The 23,453-nt window shown below is 37.7% G+C and overlaps 1 pseudogene; it reads right to left on the bottom strand.

Annotated features, from left to right (window-relative positions):
* Positions 1 to 15,762: 15,762 nt before the first annotated feature.
* Positions 15,763 to 23,137, bottom strand: LOC116587178 (annotated as a pseudogene).
* Between the last annotated feature and the right edge of the window lie 316 nt (positions 23,138 to 23,453).

The raw sequence follows: 23,453 nt of genomic DNA, 5'->3' as shown, positions 1-23,453 counted from the left end.
ATAGGATAGTTCTATTTTTAACTTTTTAACTCTTTTTCCTACGATGTTTCCTGTCACTCTAAAGCAGACGACCTGAGTCAACAGTGAAACTCACCTTTAATGTTACATTTACTCATTTGAAGGAGCCCCATCTTACTTTTCTGGCTGATTGTGAGTTTTTTTTTTTTTCTCTTTACTTTTTGTTTTCAGCAATCCCACATTAAATTTCTAGGCGTGGATTTCTTTTTATTTGTTTTGCTCTGTATGTTTGGCCTCTAAATTTGCATACTGATATCTTCCATCATTATTAGGAATTCAACAGCCATTGTCTCTTTAACTATTGCCTCTTACCCATACCTTTCCTCTTATACCTCTTGGACTTCAAATAAATATATATTAGATCTTTATATGTTATCTTCTATGTTTTTTTGTTCTCCCCCTCCTATTTTCTAACTTTTTTTCTCTCATTACTGCATTTGCCATAGTGTCTTCTGACTCTGTTGTTATTTTGCTATTGTTGGTATTCCACATGTATTTCTGAGAGTCACCTTAAATCTATTATGGAATAAAGTACACAATTCTTCACAATTCCATGTTTCACAATATATTCCAAATTATTATTTCTTTCCTCTGTATTTCTGTGAATTTTAACTCAAAAGAAAAGCAGATAGAAAGGCAGCAGCTTAAAAAATGGCAGTATAAGCTTACTCATACACATAAGTATGAGAAGAAAAGCAAAACAGATCAAAAATGGCAAAAAAGAAGAAATAACTTGAAATATGGCAATGTTATCATACTCATTATTACGAGTAGAGCTGGAAATTTTAAAAAATAAAATCAAAAGGCACTAAAAAGGAAACACAGCAAATTCATCTTATTCAGTGTATAGTGAGTGATACTGATTTCACATAATTGTTCTACAGTAATTGAGTCAGAAACAAACTATTAAAAAGAGTGTTTTGCTTTTAAATTTTTACTCACCATTACAGTATCTGTGTTCATTTATGATGTGCATTTCTCATTTCCTGCCAAGTGCTTATCTGAATCATCGACAATTTACTGCTACCTTCAACAATAGGAGTACGTAGCAGATAGCATATTGAGGACAGTGTATAATGATATAAACACATTCAACAGATAATGATGCAAGAACATGTATTTTTTCAAAATTTTATGTCAGATACTTCATCTTAATGATTAGTAACATGCTTGAGGTATGTTTTCATGAGCACTGAGAAAGAGCTTTCTTTGTCACCTCGCCTTCAGCATTTTCCCCTCATGTTAAAATAAAATAGTATAGTGGTTAAATGTACTTTTTAGGCTGACTGAAATGGGTAGAGGTTTAAAATCTATTGTTTACTATCCATGTTATTCCACCTCTTCAAGCTCTAGCTTCTTAACTAAACAAAAGAAAATAAAATTGTCACTTATGTTCTAGATTTCATTGTGATCCCCTAATGAGAAAATGCACAAACAGCACTTGGCAAGAGTTCTTGACACCGACAAAATGTCGCAATAATTACAAGCTATCACTATAATCTTCTGCAGGGGCTGGCTGCCAGGTAAGAATACACCTGTATAAGAAGAAAAATTGAATTTGACTCAAGGTAAAAAAGACAAGGGAACACAAGGACTGCCAAGGTTACAAACGTTATGAAGTCTCTGAATATCTAAGGATGTCACATCCTCAGTGTTACAAGAAGACCTAGTCCTACCTCACATATACCCAAATCTTTCCCCCAACCCAGCAATTTCATTCAGGGGTGCATAATACTTGAGCTTCCACATAAGATAAAAACAAAACAAAACAAAACAAATGATCATCGGGCAAAAAAGAGAGGCAAACCAAATAACAAACTCTTTAACTATAGAGAAACAAACTGATTGATAGTTAAGGGAAGGGGGCACAAATGTGTTAAATAAGTGATGGGAATTAAGGAGGGCACTCATTGTGTTGAGCACCAGGTGTTGCATGCAAGTGTTGAACCACTAAATTGTATACCTGAAACTGATATTACACTGTAGGTTAACTAATTGGACTTTAAAATCATTTTAAAAGGAAAGCATATAAAAAAAGAGCCATATACTTTTTTTAAAAATAGAAGAGAGCAGGATACAGGAGAAATTCTGGAAAAAAGCAAGCAAATACTATAGGAAGGATGGAAAACAATACAGAACTAAAACAGTTTAGCACTTTATGCTGATAGAGGAAAATAATGACAATGATTCAAGGCTGGGCATTAAAATCCATGGACAGAATTAGGGCAGAGTTATGTTGTATGCATTTATGAGAAGAGGGTATATAAAAGAGAAATAAGGATACATAATCAGTTCTAGGCTTATTAATAAATGCCTATTTTCATGTAATTTTAGGAATTAATGTAAAGGGTCATAATAAATACAGTAACTACACAGATTATTGAATAATATGTCATCTTACTGTGGCCCTTCTATCTATCAATAAAGAAGGCTCCATACGGGCATAGGGATAATAAAAGTTCTATCAAAGAACTTGTGATAGATTTTCTGGTTCATTAACTATTTTGAATAGCTGAGTCAAGTTTCTAGTCAAGATCTATACCAAGATCTATAGTCAAATACCAATCTGCCCTAGAGTCAAGATGACCATAAGTAATGATTTTCAACATAAAGTTTAAATATAGAATTAAAGTTTAAGTCTATAAAAATCATCAAAATACATTATTTACTTGAGCTAGTCAATGAAAATGTTGCTAAATTTATAAAGTTTTGAATCTTTACTTTAAAGACTTATTTATCTTATTTTATTTTATTTTAGAGAAAGAAAGGGGGGAAGAGGGGAAGATGGAGAGAGAAAGAGTCTTAAGCAGACTTTGCACTGAGTGAGGATCCCAACACAGGACGTGGAGCCCCACTTGGGGCTCAATCACACCATCCTGAGATCACAACCTGAGCCAAAACCAAGAGTTGGGCACTGGCACGACCCAGAAACTCCTAAAACTTTGAGTCTTTTAAAGGCTTTTTAAGTTAATGTAAGAATAAATATCTCCCATCAGAGAAACTCTCAACAAATAGAAAATTTTTTTGTCTGATTTTTGTTTTTTTTAACTTTTTAAATTTTTATTATGTTACATTAGTCACCATACGGTACGTCATTAGTTTTTGATGTAGTGTTCCATGATTCAATGTTTGCATGTAACACCCAATACTCCATGCAATCTGTGCCTTCCTTAATACCCATCACCAGGTTCACCCATCCCCCCAAGCCCTGTTCCCTCTGAAACCCGTAGTTTGTTTCCCAGAGCTCACAATCTCTCGTGGTTCATCTCCCACTCCAATTCTCCCCATTAATTTTCCCCTTCCTTCTCCTAATGTCCTCCATGCTATTCCTTATGTTCCACAAACAAGTGAAACCATGTGATAATTGGCTTTCTCTGCTTGACTTATTCCACTTAGCATAATCTCTGCCAGTCCCATCCATGCTGATGCAAAAGTTTTTTTAAAGTGATGATAGCAAATGAAAATTAAAAAAAAAATTATAGCCATACAAACTAAGGATTTTTTCTCATTACTAGATCAATACCTTATCTCCAGCTTCTTAATATTCACATATTTCAGATTTAGAAAAGGCAAGTTAAATATGCAGAGTCAACAGTATTATACATTTTAGATAGTGGAAATGACCATGTATTTACATTGAATCCCCCAAAATATTTCATCATCAAAATAGAGGCTTCATGGGATGCCCGGGTAGCTCAGCTGGTTAAGCATCTGCCTTTGGTTCAGGTCATAATCCCAGGGTCCTGGGGTGGAGTCCGACATTGGGCTCTCTGCTCAGTGGGGAACCGACTTCTCCCTCTGCCTGCTGCTCTCCCTGCTTGTGCTCTCTCTCTCTCTCTCTCTCTCTCTCTCCCTCTCTGTCGAATAAGATCTTTTTAAAAAAATAAAGTTTCTAAAAGACTGGATACTAAATATTTTCACCACAAAAAGAAAATAATAACTATGTGAGGTCATGTTAATTAACACTAAGGTGGTAATCACACTACAATATATAAATGTAACAAAAAAACATGTTGTATACCTTAAACTTACACAATGTTATGTTAGCTATATATCCATTAAAAAAAAAATTCCAAATCGCAAAAATGATCAGCAAAATGTGAAATTTCTACACCACAAACAATACTATAAGCGAAACAAAATACAAGCTATGGGATGTCTGAATAGCTCAGTTGGTTAAGTGGTCAACTCTTGATTTCAGCTCAGGTCATGATCTCAGGGTTGCAGAGATCAAGTCCCATGTTGGGCTCTGTGCTGGGCATGGAGCCTGCTTAAGATTCTCTTTCTCTCTCTCTGCCATCTCCACCCCACTCTCCATCTCTCCCTCTCTAAAAAAAAAAAGTAAGCCATTTACTAGATCAAGATACTTAAAAACATATAACTGCCAAAGAATTAGTATGAAAGTATATTTTTAAAAAAATAAAATAATGAGCAGCTCCTGGGTGGCTCAGTGGGTTAAGCCTCTGCCTTCAGCCCAGGTCATGATCTCAGGGTTTTGGGATCAAGCCCCTCATTGGGCTCTCTGCTCAGCAGGCGGGCCTGCTTTCCCCTCTCTCTCTGCCTGCTTTCTGTCTACTTATGATCTCTCTCTGTCAAATAAATAATAAAAACTTAAAAATTTTTTTAAATAATAAAATAATGAAAAGCAAGCTAATCTAAAGAAAATGATCAAAGTATGTGAAACATAATTCACAATAAACAAAAGCCAAATGACCAATGAAGACTTTTTTAAGTGTTCAAATACAGTCATAAAATCACAACCACCGTGGAATTTTATTCCACATCAATCAGAACCGACAAAAGCTAATGACTCTAATAACAAGTATCAGTAAGTATGTGAAGAAACAGATTCCCATATCCTGATGACAGAAATGTAAGTTGGTATAAACATACATTTGGAATTATTTGGTTATACTTATTAAAGTTGGTATGTGCATACCCTAGGATCTAGAAATTCTGCTATATATCTGCACTTAGAAAAACCCTCACAAAGAATATATTTACTAGGCTATTCATAGCAACACTGTTCATAATAGCCAAAAAAACCGATAAATCCTATTTGTCCTTCTATATGGTACAGAATAAATAAACTTTTTTTTACAGTGGAAAACTGTAAAACAGTAGTTTAATATATTAACCTGTAAAATAGTAGTTTAATATATTAAATGATTCTACATGTATCACCATCAGTAGCTCTCTCAAAGCAATTTTGATTTTAAAAGTCAAATTGCTGAAAGAAGCAGTATAATACTATTTTTTTAAATTCTTGATTAAAAAATAATTTCTTTGCCTTGTTTATAAAGACAAATGTTTACAGTCATGTTCAAAAATATACAAAGCCATGAATTGTGATATCATGGTAATAATGGTGGTAATAATGTTGTGAGGAACAGGAAAGGAGAACATGTATTGTTAACATTTAATTTCTTAAAAAGAAATCTGAAGTAAATATGTCAAAATATTAACAGATAATGTAAGTGTTAGATGTACATTTTCTAAATATATTAGCTTCTGCATTTATATACTTTGTAGTATGTTCATAATTTATTTTTAAATAAACAGAAAAAGTTGTGCAACAAAAGTCAAATCCTTGACCTAAATTATCTTTCTGGAATGAAAGAAATTAAAGAAAATGTGTTTTTCTCTTTGATCTATGAAATAGAGAGAAACAGATAATAGAAACAGAAATAGAAAGAGAAAGAGAAACAGATATAGAAAGGGATAGGTAATAGAAGGGGATTCAAAATCAACTAACAGCCTTGCCACTTTGACATATTGGTAACTAATGTGCTGAGCTTCCTTGCAACTTGGTCAGGCACTTCACAGTTTACTTGTTCCTTTTAGTCAATATCTTCTCAACCTTATATGTTCTTAAGCATTTCTAAAGCAACATAGAATTTTATTTTAAATTTTTTGAGTATTATTGACACAATATTTCATTATTATCAGGTGTACAAAACAGTGATTCAACTTCTCTATAAATTATGCTATGCTCACCAATAAGTATGTTTCAAGGAAAAAAGCTAAATGGATGAAAACATTATCACTTTGGGTAAGCTCTGCAAATCTGAAAGCCACAGTGAAGTACATCTTCAGGTGTAGCCTGCCATGCTATTTTGTCACAGTTCTAGAAACTATCTGATTCTCAAGATGTTAGTGCATCAGACTTCTATAACCTGTTGGTTGACATAGGCCACCAATATACTTTTGATAATATTTAAACATAAAATAAAAAGTAAAGGGGGGAGGAGTAAAGATGGCAGAGATGTAGCAGGCTGAGATGACATCAGATAGCAGGAGATCAGCTAGATAGTTTATCAAACCATTCCAAACACCTACAAATCCAATAGGAGATCAAAGAGCAGAAGAGCAGCAATTCTAGAAACAGAAAATCAACCACTTTCTGAAAGGTAGGACCAGCGGAGAAGTTAATCCAAAGCGACGGGAAGATAGGCTGCGGGGGAGGGGCCGGCTCCCCGCAAGTGGCATAGCAACGGAGCACAAAATCAGAACTTTTAAAAGTCTGCTCCACTGAGGGGCATTGCTCCAGAGGCTAAGCCGGGGTGAAGCCCACGTGGGGACAGCGTGGCCTCAGGTCCCGCTGGGTCACAGAAGGACTGGGGCTGAGTGGTGCAGAGCTCACAGGTATTAGAGCGGGAAAGCCCGCTACAGAGATAGAGCCGAGGAGTGAGCTCTCAACTCGGGGTTACCTTAAATTGTGATCTGTGGCAGAGGCTACTGCTCTGTGAGCGGGGACCCCATAAGATGAAGGGAGACCCCCCGGAAGAGCTCTGGGATCTGCGGGGTTCAGAGACTGCAGGCAGGGCTGCGTGCCAGAGACAGAGACACTTGGTCACAGGCTGGATGAGCTCGGAGTGCGGCCAGAGGCCAGGGAGGTGGGAGCGATTGAGCGCTTTTCTCTGAGGGTGCACTGAGGAGTGGGGCCCCAAGCTCTCGGCTCCTCTGGGCCAGAGATTGGGAGGCTGCCATTTCCATTCCTGTCCTCTGGAACTCTACAGAAAACGTTCAGGGAACAAAAGCTCCCGAAAGCGAACCAGAGCGGATTACTTAGCCTGGCCGCTCGTAAGGGCGCTGCAATTCCGCCTGGGGCAAAGACACTTGAGAATCACTACACCAGGCCCCTCCCCCAGAAGATCAACAAGAGATCCAGCCAAGACCAAGTTCACCTACCAAGGAAAGCAGCGGAATTCCAGAGGAGGAGAAAGCAAAGCATGGAATTCATGGCCTTCTTCCCATGATTCTTTAGTCTTGCAAAGTTAATTAATTTTTTTAATTTAATTTTTTTCTTCTGCTATTTTTTTTAACTTTTACCCTTTCCTCTTTTAACATTTTTAACTAGTTTATCTTCGCAATACCTTTCATTTAAAAAACATTTTTTTTGAACCTTCATTATTATAGTCATAGTTTATCCTTCATTGTATCTAACTTTATTTTTTGTATACACATAGGGTTTTTTCTTCTAAAAAAAATTGGGGTACAACTTCTTCTAATAGATCTAAATACACCTTAAATCTAGCACAGGGTTTTGTTCTAGTCTCCAGCCTGAGCAAATTCTCTCCACTTTCTTTTTCTTTATTCTCCCAACCAACTTATCAACTCCTTTTTTAGAAATTAAAAAAAATTTTTTTCATCCTTATAGTCATATTCTATCCCTTCATTGTGTTTACCCACATAAATGTTTTTTATTCTTTAACATTTGGGGAGGCAGTTTCTTCTAAGAGACCAAAATATTCCCAAAATTAAGTGGGTGACCCTGTTCTATTCACCAGTATAATACATATATATTTTTTATATTTTTCTTTCTTTTCTTTTAAAAATTTTTTTTCTGAACTTATTTTTATGCCCCTTTCTTCCACCCATGATTTGAGGTCTCTTCTGATTTGGTTAAAGCACATTTTTCTGGGGTCTTTGCCATTCTTTTAATATGTTCTTTCATATATTCTTATCTGGATAAAATGACAAGGCAGAAAAATTCACCTCAAAAAAAAAAGAACAAGAGGCAGTACCGAAGGCTAGGGACCTAAATAATACGGACATTGGTAATATGTCAGATATAGAGTTCAGAATGATGATTGTCAAGGTGCTAGCTGGGCTCAAAAAAGGCATGGAAGATATTAGAGAAAGCCTGTTTGGAGAAATAAAAGCCCTCTCTGGAGAAATAAAAGAATTAAAATCTAACCAAGCTGAAATCAAATAAGGTATTAATGAGATGCAATCAAAAATGGACGCTCTTACTGCTAGGATAAATGAGGCAGAAGAGAGAATTAGTGATATAGAAGAGCAAATGACATAGAATAAAGAAGGTGAGCAAAAGAGAAACAAACAACTACTGGACCACGAAGGAAGAACTCGAGAGATAAGTGATACCATAAGAAGAAACAATATTAGAATAATTGGGATTCAAGAAGAAGAAGAAAGAAAGAGGGGGCAAAAGGTATATTGGAGCAAATTATTGTAGAGAATTTCTCTAATATGGCAAAGGGAACAAACATCAAAATCCAGGAGATGCAGAGAACCCTCCTCCATATCAATAAGAATAGGTCCACATCCCATCATCTAATAGTAAAACTTACAAGTCTTAGCGACAAAGAGAAAATCCTGAAAGCAGCCCAGGACAAGAAGTCTGTAACATACAATGGTAAAAATATTAGATTGGCAGCAGACTTATCCACAGAGACCTGGCAGGCCAGAAAGAACTGGCATGATATATTCAGAGCACTAAACGAGAAAAACATGCACAAAAGCTTCCAGGACAAATAAAAACTAAAAGAATTTATAAACACCAAACCATCTCTACAGGAAATATTGAAAGGGGTCCTCTAAGCAAAGAGAAAGCCTAAAAGTAGTAGACCAGAAAGGAACAGAGACAACATACAGTAATAGTCACCTTACAGGCAATATAATGGCACTAAATTTATATCTCTCAATAGTTATCCTGAATGTAAATGGGTTAAATGCCCCATCAAAAGACACAGGGTATCAGAATGGACCAAAAAAACCAAAACCCATCAATATGCTGTCTACAAGAAACTCATTTTAGACCCGAAGACACCTTCAGATTGAGAGTGAGGGGGTGGAAAACAATTTACCATGCTAATGGACATCAAAGGAAAGCTGGGGTAGCAATCCTTATATCAGATCAATGAGATTTGGAGCCAAAGATTATGAGAGATGAGGAAGGACACTATATCATATTCAAAGGGTCTGTCCAAGAAGAAGATCTAACAATTTGAAATATCTATGCCCCTAGCATGGGAGCAGCCAACTATATAAACCAATTAATAACAAAATCAAAGAAACAGGGGGCACCTGGGTGGCTCAGTGGGTTGAGGCCTCTGCCTTCCGCTCGGGACATGGTTCCAGGATCCTGGGATCGAGCCCAGCATTGGGCTCTCTGCTCCGCGGGGAGCCTGCTTACTCCTCTCCCTCTCTGCCTGTCTCTCTGCCTACTTGCGATCTCTGTCTGTCAAATAAATAAACGAAATCTTAAAAAAAAAAATCAAAGAGGAGCACCTGGGTGGCTCAGTGGGTTAAAGCCCCTGCCTTGGGCTCAGGTCATGATCCCAGGGTCCTGGGATCAAACACCACATTGGGCTCTCTGTTCAGAAGGGAGCCTGCTTCCCCCGCCCCCTGCCTGCCTCTCTGTGTACTTGTGATCTCTGTCTGTCAAATAAATAAATAAAATCTTTTTTAAAAATTTAAAATTTAAAATTTAAAAATTTAAAAAATCAAGGAAACACATTGACAATAATGCAATAATAGTAGGGGACTTTTAACATTCCCCTCACTGAAATGGACAGATCATCTGAGCAAAAGATCAACAAGAAAATAAAGGCCTTAATTGACACACTGGACCAGATGGACATCACAGATATATTTAGAACATTCCAGGTGGTGGGTATTATAGAGGGCACGAATTGCATGGAGCACTGAGTGTGGTGCAAAAATAATGAATACTGTTATGCTGAAAATAAATAAAAAATAAATTAAAAAAAAAAAGAACATTCCATCCCAAAACAACAGAATACACATTCTTCTCTAGTGCACATGGAACTTACTCCAGAATAGATCACATCCTGGGTCATACATCAGTCTCAACCAGTATCAAAAGATTGGAATCATTCCCTGCGTACTTTCAGACCACAATGCTCTGAAGCTAGAACTGAATCACAAGAGGAAATTTGGAAAGAACCCAAATACATGGAGACTAAAGAGCATCCTGCTAAAGAATTAATGGGTCAACCAGGAAATTAAAGCAGAATTTAAAAAAATTCATGGACACAAATAAAAATGAAACACAATGGTTCAAAATCTGTAGGACACAGCAAAGGCAGTCCTTAGAGGAAAATATTTAGCAATACAAGCATTTCTCATGAAACAAGAAAGGTCTCAAATACACAATCTAACCCTATGCCTAAAGGATCTGGAGAAAGAACAACAAAAAAAAGCCTAAACCCAACAGAAGAAGAGAAATAATAAAGATCAGAGCAGAAATCAATGAAATACAAACCAAAAAAACACTAGAACAGATCAACGAAACTAGGAGCTGGTTCTTTGAAAGAATTGATAAGATTGATAAACCCCTGGCCAGACTTATCAAAAAGAAAAGAGAAAGGACCCAAATAAATAAAATCATGAATGAAAGAGGAGAGATCACAACCAACACCAAAGAAATACAAACAATTATAAGAACATATTATGAGAAACTCTACTCCAGCAAATTTGACAATCTGGAAGAAATGGATGCATTCCTAGAGAAATATAAACTACCAGAACTGAACCAGGAAGAAATAGAAAACCTTAACAGACCCATAACCAGTAAGGAGATTGAAACAGTCATCAAAAGTCTCCAAACAAACAAGAGTCCAGGGCCAGACAGCTTCCCAGGGGAATTCTACCAAGCATTTAAAGAAGAATTAATTCCTATTCTCCTGAAACTGTTCCAAAAAATAGAAATGGAAGGAAAACTTCTAAACTCATTTTATGAGGCCATCATCACCTAGATCCCAAAACTAAACAAGAATGCCATCAAAAAACAGAATTACAGACCAATATCCTTGATGAACACAGATGCAAAAATCCTCACCAAAATACTAGCCAATAGGATTCAACAGTACATTAAAAGGATTATTCACCACGACCAAGTGAGATTTTTTTGCAGGGCTGCAAGTTTGGTTCAACAACTGCAAATCAATCAGTGTGATATAATACATTAACAAAAGAAAGAACAAGAATCATATGATACTCTCAATAGATGCTGAAAAAGCAATTGACAAAGTACAGCATCCCTTCCTGATCAAAACTCTTCAAAGTGTAGAGATAGAGGACACATGCCTCAATATCATCAAATATCATCAAATCAATATCATCAAAGCCATCTATGAAAAACCCACAGTGATAACATCCCTCTATCCCTCTAGGGATAGTGGGCACATGCCTCAATATCATCAAAGCCATCTATGAAAAACCCACAGTGAATGATTCTCAATGAACAAAACCTGAGAGCTTTTCCGCTAAGGTCAGGAACACGGCAGGGATGTCTATTATCATCACTGCTATTCAACATAGTACTAGAAGTCCTAGCCTCAGCAATCAGACAACAAAAAGAAATTAAAGTCATCCAAATCAGCAAAGAAGTCAAACTATCACTCTTTGCAGATGATATGATACTATATATGGAAAACCCAAAAGATTCCACTCCAAATCTGCTAGAATGTGTACAGGAATTCAGTAAAGTGTCAGGATATAAAATCAATGCACAGAAATCAGTTGTATTTCTTTAAGCCAACAAGAAAGAAGAAGGATAAAATAAGGAGTCAATCCCATTTACAATTGCACCCAAAACAATTAGATACCTAAGAATAAACCTAACCAAACAGGCTAAGAATCTATACTCAGAAAACTATAAAGTACTCATGAAAGAAATTGAGGAAAACACAAAAAGATGGAAAAATGTTCCATGCTCATGGATTGGAAGAACAAATATCGTGAAAATGTCTATGCTACCTAAAGCAATCTAAACATTTAACGCAATCCCTATCAAAATCCCATCCATTTGTTTTTCAAAGAAATGGAACAAATAATCCTAAAATTTAAATGGAACCAGAAAAGACATCAAATAGCCAGAGGAATATTGAAAAAGAAAGCCAAAGTTGGTGGCATCACAATTCCGGACTTCAAGCTCTATTACAAAGCTGTCATCATCAAGACAGCATGGTACTGGTACAAAAACAGACACATAGATCAATGGAACAGAATAGAGAGCCCAGAAATAGACCCTCAACTCTATGGTCAACTAATCTTCGACAGAGCAAGAAAAAATGTCCAATGGAAAAAAGACAGTCTCTTCAACAAATGGTGTTTGGAAAATTGGACAGCCACATGCAGAAAAATGAAATTGGACCATTTCCTTACACCACACATGAAAATAGACTCAAAATGGATGAAGGACCTCAATGTGAGACAGGAATCCATCAAAATGCTTGAGGAGAACACAGGCAGCAACCTCTTCGATCTCAGTCACAGCAACTTCTTCCTAGGAACATCGCCAAAGGCAAGGGAAGCAAAGGCAAAAATGAACTATTGGGACTTCATCAAGATCAAAAGCTTTTGCACAGCAAAGGAAATAGTCAACAAAACCAAAAGGCAACTGACAGAATGGGAGAAGATATTTGCAAATGACATATCAGATAAAGGGCTAGTATCCAAAATCTATAAAGAGCTTATCAAACTCAACACCCAGAACAAATAATCCAATCAAGAAATGGGCAGAGAACATGAACAGACATTTCTGCAAAGACATCCAGATGGCCAACAGACACATGAAAAAGTGCTCCACATCACTAGGCATCAGGGAAATACAAATCAAAACCACAATGAGATACCACCTTATACCAGTCAGAATGGCTAAAATTAACAACTCAGGAAATGACAGATGCTGGCAAGGATGCGGAGAAAGAGGAACCCTCCTACGCTGTTGGTGGGAATGCAAGCTGGTGTAAGCACTCTGGAAAATAACATGGACTTTCCTCAAAAAGTTGAAAACAGAGCTACCCTAGGACCCAGCAATTGCACTACTGGGTATTTACCCTAATGATAAAAACATAGTGATCCGAAGGGGCATGTGCACCCAAATGTTTATAGCAGCAATATCCACAATAGCCAAACTATGGAAAGAACCTAGATGTCCATCAACAGATGAATGGATAAAGAAGAGGTGGTATATATATATACAATGGAATACTATGCAGCCATCAAAAGAAATGAAATCTTGCCATTTGCGATGACGTGGTTGGAACTAGAAGGTATTATGCTTAGTGAAATAAGTCAGTCGGAGAAAGACAACTATCATAGGATTTCTCTGATACGAGGAAGTGGAGATACAATGTGGGGGGCTTGGGGGGGTAGGAAAAGAATAAATGAAACAAGATGGGATCATGAGGGAGACAAACCATAAGAGACTCTTAATCTCACAAAACAAACTGAGGGTTGCTGGGGGGAGGGGGTAGGGAGAGGGTGGTGCGGTTATGGACATTGAAGAGGGTATGTGCTATGGTGAGTGCTGTGAAGTGTGTAAACCTGGAGATTTACAAACCTGCACCCCTGGGGCTAGTAATACATTTTATGTTTATAAAAAATAAAAAATATACAAAAAATAAAATAAAATAAAGATAAAAAGTAAAGAAAAAATTTTAAGTGACCTGGTAGATCTCAAAAATCAAATGCAAGAAGAAATTGAAGAAATGTGAATGTTTTAAATCATGAAAATATTAAAAGTATATGTTACTGAGAAGTCATGTACAGGATGAGTCAACTATTACATCTAAGTAACAATGCCAACAGAAATATGTGAGCCACAATCATAATTTAAAATTTTCTAGTAGCCACATTAAAAAGAAACTGGTGAAATTAGTTTTAGTGGTATATTTTATTTAGCCTAATATATCCAAAATATTATCATTTCAGACCATATGATCAATATAAAAACTATGAGTGATTTATTTCACATTTCTTTTGAATGTCTTTGAAATCGAATGTAAATTTTGTACTTAGAGCACACCGCTAGACACATGTCAAGTGTTTACCAGCTACCTGTGGCTAGTGGCTGCTTTCTGTATATGTAACAATACAACTGTCTCAGATACCTTAGACTCCTGAGATTACCTCAGAGAATCTTAATCAGGATTAAGCATATTATGATAATTATAAAAACAGACACTAGGTGATCTAAAAAAAATGGAAGCTGGATATGTAATATTTTTACCTAGTAGTTGAGTTTTTGTATTAAATTGACATTCTTACTAAATACTTACCTAGTATAATACAAGCATTAGGAAATTTCTTTTCATTTATTTGGATGATTTTTTTTTCTGATAGTCTCTTTGGCTATTTTAAGATACTATCTATATTTGGGGGGGTACCAAACATTCAAGAACATATGGAACACATGACATCATAAACTATATTCACTACATTTAAAATGGGTGCATTTAATTACATGTAAATAATACCTTATTTGAAAAACTGCTTTGCTTAAAATATAAATAAAATAGAAAAAGAAGTGACACCTTTAAAACACTAATACACCTCTTTAAAATCACTTGCATTTGCTGTTTCTTACACCTAGAACATGTTGCTCCCACTTTCTTCGGTTTTTACTCAGATATAACACTTATATAAAGCCTTCCTTGGCTACCTAATCTAGAATGGCCAGTGCTCCTGACAAGCCCTATCTCCTATGCCTTGTTTCTTAATTACCTACTATTTCCATATAACATACTACATATTTTGTTAATTACCTCAAATATTGTTTGCTGACCCTCAAGAATGTAACGTCTGTTAGGGCAGGGATTTTATTTTTGGTCAATGTAGCCTACTCTCATATCTCCAGAGTCTAGAATTTGTGTCCTGTATCTGATACTGAATATATATGTGTTGAATTTGTGAATGAATTTTTGCATTTATTCTATTACTCTATTTTAATAATTCATTTATCATTCAACAAAACTTAATTATGGACCTTTAAAGCATTGTGCTAAGAACCGGAAAACCGGGGCTTGGATGCAAGGGTTTGGCAATATATAGTTCACTGGTGAAATCCAGCTTGTAATCTGATTTTGTAAATAAAGTGTTATTGAAACATAGCCACACTCAGTCATTTATGTGTTGTCTATGGTGGTTTTCACACTACAATAGCAGAATTGAGTAGCTATGACTAAGACCAGACCATTTAGCCCTCGAGCTAAACATATTTCCTATTTTGTCCTTTATAGAAAAATGTGATCAGGACCTGATGACCCCTGCCCCAAAGAAGATAATTCACTTCAGCTTCTAAAATCTTTTGTTTGCAGATCAACTTTTGAAGGCCCTGATTACTATGGTAGCATTTTTAGCAAATAAATATCTTGGGTTTTACTATGAAATAAAGCTTTGACTACATCAAACTAGAAGTCACATACTTTCTTACTGACTGTATTCTAACTGAATATATCATCAAATGTTTCTCTTCATGCATGTATTTTTAAATGTTTATTAGGAACTTTTACATTTTGAGCACTTCAGAAAAAATTACTACAATGATTTACAATTCCTGGATTCAATAAATATCCTTTATTATTAAAATAAATCAATATCTAGAATTGTATGTAGACCCCATGTCAGCTAACAAATAAGTAAGGTAACTGTACTATTCTCAGGAATGAGAAACATGCATGATCACGTAAGTCACTTTGCCACTGTGTTCTTTGGAAGCAGATGGATGTGGCTGGATTGTAGGAGAATCCATGGCCCATTTTGCTAGGCGGACTTCTCCATGGGTTTCCACAGACTAGACCACCTTCAACAAGCAAAGGGTCTCTTCCACACTTCAGCCTAGGGGGAGATGGTTGACATTCAAATGCTTGATGATTCCACTGGGATCAGTGATAAAGAAACCTCTTAGAGCATAACCTGGGCCTTCTAACAGCATGCCATAGTCTCTGGGAAATCTGTTTTGTCAAATCTGACAAGAGTGCGATGTTCATGTGGCCCAAACAGCCTTTCTTCCTTGCTGTGTTGATTCAGGCAAGATGGATAAAGTGGGAATCCAATGAAACCACAACAATTTCATAGTTCACATTGTGAAATTTGCTGGCTTTGTCACTAAAAGCACCAATTTCTGTAGGACACACAAAGGTGCATCCAAAGGACAGGAGAAAAGCACCAAGTATTTCCCCATAAAGTCACCAAGGATTGGGGCGCCTGGGTGGCTCAGTGGGTTAAAGCCTCTCCCTTCGGTTCAGGTCATGATCCCAGGATCCTGGGATTGAGCCCCATGTCAGGCTCTCTGCTCCGAGGAGAGCCTGCTTCCTCCTCTCTCTCTCTCTCTGCCTGCCTCTCTCCCTACTTGTGATTTCTCTCTCTCTCTGTCAAAATAAATAAAATCTAAAATATATATATATATATATATATATACACTCTTTTTTTTTAATCTTTTATTTTTTATAAACATATATTTTTATCCCCAGGGGTACAGGTCTGTGAATCACCAGGTTTACACACTTCACAGCACTCACCAAAGCACATACCCTCCCCAATGTCCATAATCCCACCCCCTTCTCCCAAACCCCCTCCCCCCAGCAACCCTCAGTTTGTTTTGTGAGATTAAGAGTCACTTATGGTTTGTCTCCCTCCCAATCCCATCTTGTTTCATTGATTCTTCTCCTACCCACTTAAGCCCCCATGTTGCATCACCACTTCCTCATATCAGGGAGATCATATGATAGTTGTCTTTCTCTGCTTGACTTATTTCACTAAGCATGATACGCTCTAGTTCCATCCATGTTGTCGCAAATGGCAAGATTTCATTTCTTTTGATGGCTGCATAGTATTCCATTGTGTATATATACCACATCTTCTTGATCCATTCATCTGTTGATGGACATCTAGGTTCTTTCCATAGTTTGGCTATTGTGGACATTGCTGCTATAAACATTCGGGTGCACGTGCCCCTTTGGATCACTACGTTTGTATCTTTAGGGTAAATACCCAATAGTGCAATTGCTGGGTCATAGGGCAGTTCTATTTTCAACATTTTGAGGAACCTCCATGCTGTTTTCCAGAGTGGCTGCACCAGCTTGCATTCCCACCAACAGTGTAGGAGGGTTCCCCTTTCTCCGCATCCTCGCCAGCATCTGTCATTTCCTGACTTGTTGATTTTAGCCATTCTGACTGGTGTGAGGTGATATCTCATTGTGGTTTTGATTTGTATTTCCCTGATGCCGAGTGATATGGAGCACTTTTTCATGTGTCTGTTGGCCATCTGGATGTCTTCTTTGCAGAAATGTCTGTTCATGTCCTCTGCCCATTTCTTGATTGGATTATTTGTTCTTTGGGTGTTGAGTTTGCTAAGTTCTTTATAGATTCTGGACACTAGTCCTTTATCTGATATGTCGTTTGCAAATATCTTCTCCCATTCTGTCAGTTGTCTTTTGATTTTGTTAACTGTTTCCTTTGCTGTGCAAAAGCTTTTGATCTTGATGAAATCCCAATAGTTCATTTTTTCCCTTGCTTCCCTTGCCTTTGGCATTGTTCCTAGGAAGATGTTGCTGCGGCAGAGGTCGAAGAGGTTGCTGCCTGTGTTCTCCTCAAGGATTTTGATGGATTCCTTTCTCACATTGAGGTCCTTCATCCATTTTGAGTCTATTTTTGTGTGTGGTGTAAGGAAATGGTCCAATTTCATTTTTCTGCATGTGGCTGTCCAATTTTCCCAGCACCATTTATTGAAGAGGCTGTCTTTTTTCCATTGGACATTCTTTCCTGCTTTGTCGAAGATTAGTTGACTGTAGAGTTGAGGGTCTATTTCTGGGCTCTCTATTCTGTTCCATTGATCTATGTGTCTGTTTTTGTGCCAGTACCATGCTGTCTTGATGATGACAGCTTTGTAATAGAGCTTGAAGTCCGGAATTGTGATGCCACCAACGTTGGCTTTCTTTTTCAATATCCCTTTGGCTATTCGAGCTCTTTTATGGTTCCATATAAATTTTAGAATTATTTGTTCCATTTCTTTGAAAAAGATGGATGGTACTTTGATAGGAATTGCATTAAATGTGTAGATTGCTTTAGGTAGCATAGACATTTTCACAATATTTATTCTTACAATCCAGGAGCATGGAACATTTTTCCATTTCTTTGTGTCTTCCTCAATTTCTTTCATGAGTACTTTATAGTTTTCTGAGTATAGATTCTGTGTCTCTTTGGTTAGGTTTATTCCTAGGTATATTATGGTTTTGGATGCAATTGTAAATGGGATTGACTCCTTAATTTCTCTTTCTTCTGTCTTGCTGTTGGTGTAGAGAAATGCAACTGATTTCTGTGCATTGATTTTATATCCTGACACTTTACTGAATTCCTGTATAAGTTCTAGCAGTTTTGGAGTGGAGTCTTTTGGGTTTTCCACATATAGTATCATATCATCTGCGAAGAGTGATAATTTGACTTCTTCTTTGCCAATTTGGATGCCTTTAATTTCCTTTTGTTGTCTGATTGCTGAGGCTAGGACCTCTAGTACTATGTTGAATAGCAGTGGTGATAATGGACATCCCTGCCGTGTTCCTGACCTTAGCGGAAAAGCTTTCAGTTTTTCTCCATTGAGAATGATATTTGTGGTGGGTTTTTCATAGATGGCTTTGATGATATTGAGGTATGTGCCCTCTATCTCTACACTTTGAAGAGTTTTGATCAGGAAGGGGTGCTGTACTTTGTCAAATGCTTTTTCAGCATCTACTGAGAGTATCATATGGTTCTTGTTCTTTCTTTTATTGATGTGTTGTATCACATTGACTGATTTGCGGATGTTGAACCAACCTTGCAGCCCTGGAATAAATCCCACTTGGTCGTGGTGAATAATCTTTTTAATGTACTGTTGAATCCTATTGGCTAGTATTTTGTTGAGTATTTTCGCATCTGTGTTCATCAAGGATATTGGTCTATAGCTCTCTTTTTTGGTGGGATCCTTGTCTGGTTTTGGGATCAAGGTGATGCTGGCCTCATAAAATGAGTTTGGAAGTTTTCCTTCCATTTCTATTTTTTGGAACAGTTTCAGGAGAATAGGAATTAGTTCTTCTTTAAATGTTTGGTAGAATTCCCCCGGGAAGCCGTCTGGCCCTGGGCTTTTGTTTGTTTGGAGATTTTTAATGACTGTTTCAATCTCCTTACTGGTTATGGGTCTGTTCAGGCTTTCTATTTCTTCCTGGTTCAGTTGTGGTAGTTTATATGTTTCTAGGAATGCATCCATTTCTTCCAGATTGTCAAATTTGTTGGCGTAGAGTTGCTCATGGTATGTTCTTATAATAGTTTGTATTTCTTTGGTGTTGGTTGTGATCTCTCCTCTTTCATTCATGATTTTATTTATTTGGGTCCTTTCTCTTTTCTTTTTGATAAGTCGGGCCAGGGCTTTATCAATTTTATTAATTCTTTCAAAGAACCAGCTCCTAGTTTCGTTGATTTGTTCTATTGTTTTTTTGGTTTCTATTTCATTGATTTCTGCTCTGATCTTTATGATTTCTCTTCTCCTGCTGGGTTTAGGGTTTCTTTCTTGTTCTTTCTCCAGCTCCTTTAGCTGTAGGGTTAGGTTATGTACCTGAGACCTTTCTTGTTTCTTGAGAAAGGCTTGAACCGCTATATATTTTCCTCTCAGGACTGCCTTTGTTGTGTCCCACAGATTTTGAACCGTTGTATTTTCATTATCATTTGTTTCCATGATTTTTTTCAATTCTTCTTTAATTTCCCGGTTGACCCATTCATTCTTTAGAAGGATGCTGTTTAGTCTCCATGTATTTGGGTTCCTTCCAAACTTCCTAATGTGGTTGAGTTCTAGCTTTAGAGCATTGTGGTCTGAAAATATGCAGGGAATGATCCCAATCTTTTGATACCGGTTGAGTCCTGATTTAGGACCGAGGATGTGATCTATTCTGGAGAATGTTCCATGTGCACTAGAGAAGAATGTATATTCTGTTGCTTTGGGATGAAATGTTCTGAATATATCTGTGATGTCCATCTGGTCCAGTGTGTCGTTTGCCTTTATTTCCTTGCTGATCTTTTGCTTGGATGACCTGTCCATTTCAGTGAGGGGAGTGTTAAAGTCCCCTACTATTATTGTATTATTGTTGATGTGTTTCTTTGATTTTGTTATTAATTGGTTTATATAGTTGGCTGCTCCCACGTTGGGGGCATAGATATTTAAAATTGTTAAATCTTCTTGTTGGACAGACCCTTTGAGTATGATATAGTGTCCTTCCTCATCTCTTATTATAGTCTTTAGCTTAAAATCTAATTGACCTGATATAAGGATTGCCACTCCTGCTTTCTTCTGATGTCCATTAGCATGGTAAATTCTTTTCCACCCCCTCACTTTAAATCTGGAGGTGTCTTCGGGCTTAAAATGAGTTTCTTGGAGGCAACATATAGATGGGTTTTGTTTTTTTATCCATTCTGATACCCTGTGTCTTTTGACAGGGGCATTTAGCCCATTAACATTCAGGGTAACTATTGAGAGATATGAATTTAGTGCCATTGTATTGCCTGTAAGGTGACTGTTACTGTATATGGTCTCTGTTCCTTTCTGATCTACCACTTGTAGGCTCTCTCTTTGCTTAGAGGACCCCTTTCAATATTTCCTGTAGAGCTGGTTTGGTATTTGCAAATTCTTTCAGTTTTTGTTTGTCCTGGAAGCTTTTAATCTCTCCTTCTATTTTGAATGATAGCCTAGCTGGATATACTATTCTTGGCTGCATGTTTTTCTCGTTTAGTGCTCTGAAAATATCATGCCAGCTCTTTCTGGCCTGCCACGTCTCTGTGGATAAGTCAGCTGCCAATCTAATATTTTTACCATTGTATGTTACAGAGTTCTTTTCCCTGGCTGCTTTCAGGATTTTCTCTTTGTCACTGAGACTTGTAAATTTTACTATTAGGTGACGGCGTGTGGGCCTATTCTTATTGATTTTGAGGGGCATTCTTTGAAACTCCTGAATTTTGATGCTCGTTCCCTTTGCCATATTGGGGAAATTCTCCCCAATAATTCTCTCCAGTATACCTTCTGCTCCCCTCTCTCTTTCTTCTTCTTCTGGAATCCCAATTATTCTAATGTTGTTTCGTCTTATGGTGTCACTTATCTCTCGAATTCTCCCCTCGTGGTCCAGTAGCTGTTTGTCTCTCTTTTGCTCAGCTTCTTTATTCTCTGTCATTTGGTCTTCTATATCACTAATTCTTTCTTCTGCCTCATTTATCCTAGCGGTGAGAGCCTCCATTTTTGATTGCACCTCATTAATAGCTTTTTTGATTTCAACTTGGTTAGATTTTAGTTCTTTTATTTCTCCAGAAAGGGCTTTTATATCTCTCGAGAGGGTTTCTCTAATATCTTCCATGCCTTTTTCGAGCCCGGCTAGAACCTTGAGAATTGTCATTCTGAACTCTAGATCTGACATATTACCAATGTCTGTATTGATTAGGTCCCTAGCCTTCGGTACTGCCTCTTGTTCTTTTTTTTGTGCTGAATTTTTCCGTCTTGTCATTTTGTCCAGATAAGAGTATATGAAGGGGCAAGTAAAGTACTAAAAGGGTGGCACCAACCCCAGGAAAATATGCTTTAACCAAATTAGAAGAGATCCAAAATCGTGAGGGGGGAGAAAGGGGATAAAAAGAGGTTCAAAAAGGAAGAAAGAAAGAAAGAAAAAAAAAGAAGAAGAAAGAAAAGAAAAGAATTTAAAAAAAGAGAAAACACCTAAGAAAAATGTAAAAAAGAAAAAATATATATATTAGATAAACTAGTAAAAAATCGTTAAAAAAGAAAAAGGTAACAGTTAAAAAAAAAAATTACCCGAAGGCAAGAAAAAAAAAAAAAACACCAAAAAATGAAAAAGAAAAAAATTAAATTAACTGCAAGACTAAAAAAAATCACAGGGAAAAAGCCATGAGTTCCATGCTTGGCTTTCTCCTCTTCTGGATTTCTGCTGCTCTCCTTGGTATTGAAACCGCACTCCTTGGTAGGTGAACTTGGTCTCGGCTGGATTTCTTGTTGATCTTCTGGGGGAGGGGACTGTTGTAGTGATTCTCAAGTGTCTTTGCCCCAGGCGGAATTACACTGCCCTTACCCGGGGCCGGGGTGAGTAATCCGCTCGGGTTTGCTTTCAGGAGCTTTTGTTCCCTGAGCGCTTTCCTTAGAGTTCCGGAGGACTGGAATACTAATGGCGGCCTCCTGGTCTCCGGCCTGGAGGAGCCGAGAGCCCAGGGCCGCACTCCTCAGTGCGCCCTCAGAGAACAGCGACCAGTTACTCCCGTCTGCCCGACCTCCGCCCGCGCTCCGAGCTCACCGAGCCTGCGACCGGTTCAAGGTAACACCGAGCTGCGAGCTTACTGTCGGCTGTCTCTGTAGCCGGCTTTCCCGTTCCAATACCCGCAAGCTGTGCGACACTCAGACACCCCGATCCTTCTGTGACCCTGCGGGACTCGAGGCCAGGCTGACCCCGTGTGGGCTTTGCCCCGGGTAGCCTCTGGAGCGATGTCCCTCAGCGGAACAGACTTTTAAAAGTCCTGATTTTGTGCGCCGTTGCTCCGCCGCTTGCCGGGAGCCGGCCCCTCCCCCCGGGGTCTATCTTCCCGTCGCTTTGGATTCACGTCTCCTCCGGTCCTACCTTTCAGAAAGTGGCTGTTTTTCTGTTTCCAGAATTGCTGTTCTTCTTCTCTTCGATCTGCCGATGGATTTTCAGGTGTTTGCAATCTTTAGATAAGCTATCTAGCTGATCTCCGGCTAGCTGAAGTAGTCTCAGCCTGCTACTTCTCCGCCATCTTTCTTAAAGAAGTCTATATATACTCTTTAAAAGTCACTAAGGATTAGGTCTTTGAACTCCCCTTTGATAATGGCGGTGCCCTTAAAATAGGGAACTTGCTGGCTGATGGCAGGAACACGGTATGAGGAATTGGTGCTAAAAGTGAATTTTGCTTGACCAGAACCAGACCACAATACATTTGTCCAATGTGTTCTTCAGCAAACAGCAGGTCTAAGGGCTGCAAAAGCCTTACTTGTAATGTAAAAAGAAATACCCTGACTTTCATATTCACACATTCAAACTGTCTGCTGTTGAGAATCTCTCTGCACAGGAATTTGAGGAGCAAGCTGCATTTGCAGGGTAACAAAGAATGCCCCCTTCAAGTGTTTATTCCTATCATGTAACAGCTCCCATTTCACTACTATTACCTTCCTCCTACTCAGTGTGTGTGTGTGTGTGTGTGTGTGTGTGCGCGCGCACGCACGCGTGTATGTGCTTCCTCATGAAAAACTTAAGAATGAATCAGTTATTAGGCAACATACCTGGATGAACAAACATTGGCTTATGTTCTGCCAGTTGTCCCCATCATTAAGTGAGAAAAATGATCCTGGC

Source organism: Mustela erminea, chromosome 3 (genome assembly GCF_009829155.1).
Source record: "Mustela erminea isolate mMusErm1 chromosome 3, mMusErm1.Pri, whole genome shotgun sequence".
NCBI lineage: Eukaryota > Metazoa > Chordata > Mammalia > Carnivora > Mustelidae > Mustela > Mustela erminea.
This window is presented reverse-complemented; position numbering and strand designations above follow the sequence as displayed.